The 3,385-nt window shown below is 45.2% G+C and overlaps 1 protein-coding gene across 5 annotated transcripts in view; it reads right to left on the bottom strand.

Annotated features, from left to right (window-relative positions):
* LOC101849468 (tyrosine-protein phosphatase Lar) overlaps nucleotides 1-3,385 on the bottom strand; it is a 178,687-nt gene that overhangs the window by 134,868 nt on the left and 40,434 nt on the right. For all 5 annotated transcript variants that reach the window (XR_004858652.1, XM_005100613.3, XM_005100614.3 and 2 more), the window contains exon 2: nucleotides 969-1,883. The gene's annotated coding sequence lies outside the window, so the exon portion shown is untranslated. The remainder of the gene's footprint in view (nucleotides 1-968; nucleotides 1,884-3,385) is intronic.

The raw sequence follows: 3,385 nt of genomic DNA, 5'->3' as shown, positions 1-3,385 counted from the left end.
CTCTCTCTCTCTCTCTCTCTCTCTCTCTGTCCTTCTCCATAATAAGAAACCCGAGGATACCCATGGCCTTGTCCAGGTAAGCTGGTGCACCTGATGAGTGGACCTTCATTCCTTCCAGCCGTATATCACTCACGGGTGAGCCTTTCGCACCAGGATAAACGCACGCGCACCCCAGCACAATGCGATTTGGAATTCTCCTTTGTAAACACGACACGACGTTGTTTACTCACGCAGATTGGGGCATTCGCGCCCCGACAGCTTGACCTCAGCGTGAAGAGTGAGCGAGCATGCACACGCACTAATGCCAGCTATCTTTTCTGCCCCAAGCGGACATGTAGTGGTTTTTGGGTAGGGTAGTGATGATGGAATGGAGAAGATGGAAGAGGAAAGGAAGGGACTGGGTACTTATTTCGCTAGATCTAACCATTGTTGAATTACTCGTTCGACTTTACAACGAGCAAACACGAACAAACTCAGACGGTTTTGTTCCTCTAATGTTTTTGCGTATGAAATGTTTGAGAAGTTTGGCGAGTAAAAGTCAGACAAAGGCACACATAATGTATTTACACAATTTTCGACCCCTTTCCGTTCTGAAACATCAAGCTCTCCACCACCATCCGCTCCTCATTGCCGTATCTCTTTCCTTATTCCCCTTCTCTCTCTCACTCTTTCTCCCCCTCCTCTCTCTCTCATTATCTCTATCTCTATCTCTGCCGCTCTTTTTCTTGTTCCTTGCCACACAGACAAACACTCGCTTCTTCTCTATATTGTAAATATCGCCCAAAGCCAAACCTGTCAAAATGAGAAGGTAGTCGTGGCGTCCTAATATCTCCTTCCTCAAACAGACATTCACAAACACACAGATATGATTACTCACAAACACTTAAGTACCCACAAACACTGACGTAAACGCGTGCCTGTTGGGGTACCCATATTAAAACAAAACAAGCAATCTATACACAACTCACCTGCGAGAGCTTCTATCGTTTCGGGCGAGAATGGAACCCCAAACGCGCGTGCTTTCCAGCTTGGTCACATCTCCTGCCGACCACAAAATGCTTGACAACTCTTGTCTCTTGTTTACTTACTCACTCCTCCACACAGTGCCACGCACGAAAACCCAGGAGATATGTGTTTGTTTGTACGTTTGCGCGTCAGTGCGTACGTGAACTCAGGCGGGGGGTAGGCGTTAGTGAGTGAGAAGTACCCAGGCTAACAAACACTGCAACAGTCGCAGCCCCACGTGTACAGAGATGGGGTATGATGAAAGATAAACGGCGTGAGACGCGCTCTACTTCACTCCACTCTCAGGATTCCTAATCGCTGAAAGGACTCAGATTTCTGAGCGTCTGTCACTCAAGCGCTCACTCAGATGCTCTGGTGCGGCAGCGTCGATTAAATCTGGACAGTTGACGGGCGTAGGCACTGAAGAAAGACCTGATTCTGATTCTGTATAAACACAAATGCGAAATGACCTTCGGTCAAACACGTGTGGAGCTGGAATTTGATAAGAAGGAGCCAACGACTGTGGTGGTCACTTGATACTTCCAAGCGCTGCAGGGAAGGGGATAGAGCCTATTCTTCAAAAAGCTTCGTCCGCTTTTGGGTGAGAATGTTGGGATTTTTTTTCGCTTTGGTTGTGGGAAATGGCTGTTGCAATTTGAGACTTGTTAACTTCGCAGACGCCTCTCCGAGGTTGAGTGTGAGAGTCTGCCTGGTTTTGGAATGTTCTTTCCTTTAGAGGTGAAGGAAGGAGGGAATGAGGGAGGGAGGAGAGGGTTCCTGACGTCAGTCCTCCCTGGAATGTCCAGACCTCGGGGAGAGGTTGAGTTCTTCACTCGTTGACCACTACTGGGCAGCCGCTAGACACAGCGGGCCCATGGCTGGAAAGAAACAAAAAGAAGATAAGATTGAGATAACATGACCATAAAATAACCAGGTACTGCCCACAGGAAACGATACTAACTAGCAGGAGAGAAAACTCAGTTAAGTGTGAAAACTGTAAGCAACGTCTGAGCTGAAACTGAAACGTTTATTGATTGCACCCTTATAAGAAAATTGCCGACTAATATAAACAGATCATGTCGTTATGCAAGTACACCTTGATAACGACAAGTAATCTAAAGTTAAAAATGACAAAAGAAAGAGGCCATTTGTTGTCACACTGGATATAGTCAAACTTACACACAGACAGTATTACATGTTATGTGAACACTTAATACGACTAAATAAACGAATCGAGATAAAGACACGACAAGAGTCATTTATTTATGAGGAAGAGCATGAGAGACAAAAAAAGTAACAAAAGGGGAGTAAAACACAAATTATGTAGTAGAACTTGCCAGTAACACTTTCTATTCAACCCTCAACAAATACACTCAACTCGAGCTAAACCACTGATCATTAACTCTTAAATATTATACTCGTACAAGTACCACCCACAATGACAACTCTGCTTTTCCCCAAAAGTCCCGAGAACTCATTTTGCGTTGAGCTGGAGATGCTCCCCGTTCTACTTTCGAAACAGCCGGAAAAGATTAAACCTTCCTCACGTCTGCCACTTTGACTGCTCTCCCCCACCCCGTGTGACACTTCGGACGTAAAGAGGTCACCGCGCTCCTCAGAAAAGAAGGGGAAAAAACCCAAAACGGTCTAACATTCTAGATCATGAGTCCATCCCTAGATAAGAAACGGACGAACGCGTAGGTCTCTGACTGCTATCGGTTTGAGAAATTGACACACACAAATATAGAAGCCGAGTCGACATTTCTCTTGGGACAAAATTTTAATAAGTAAAGATATTCGACTTTCAAGAACGGCCAAAGAAAGGAAAAAACAATAATAATGATTAAAAAAAATTCCGAGTCATATTTCCAGTTCTTGGTGGGGGGTTGCTGCTTTTGTTTCTCTATTTCGATGGTGGTATTTTCCAAAAATCTATTGAGCTTTGTATATCATAATACCCCCCCCCCCTCCCAAGGAGATGTACGACTGTGGTTGAGTGTGAAACTGCATCATGGCGCTTCTTTATTATGCTTTTGGTACCAGCACCCTGAGCTTTCGGTCAAAAGAAGAAAGGTTTCGAAGACTGGTTCTCTGAGATAAACATCACAGGCCGACATATTGGGGCTAAAAGCCTTCACAGGCTGACAAAATCTGGGGGAAATTTGGGCATCATTTGTTTTGTTTCCCTTAAACTATCACTTGAAGTTTAAAGCAGGCAAACAGGGTGTAAAGGGAAGAGAAAGAGCTGATGCATTAATGGTGAGACTAGTGAGAGTATGGTCGCGTGCTGCTTGGAGAGCTCCTGCCGAGATCTTCCGGTTCACTTGCGTCGTTCCTAATACCCACGAACGACGTTTTCTACGATCTCAGAGGGCTGGGG

The sequence above is a fragment of the Aplysia californica genome, unplaced genomic scaffold (assembly GCF_000002075.1).
Source record: "Aplysia californica isolate F4 #8 unplaced genomic scaffold, AplCal3.0 scaffold00253, whole genome shotgun sequence".
In the NCBI taxonomy this organism is placed as follows: domain Eukaryota; kingdom Metazoa; phylum Mollusca; class Gastropoda; order Aplysiida; family Aplysiidae; genus Aplysia; species Aplysia californica.
The sequence above is the reverse complement of the archived record's forward strand: the minus strand, read 5'-3'. Positions and strand labels throughout refer to the sequence as shown.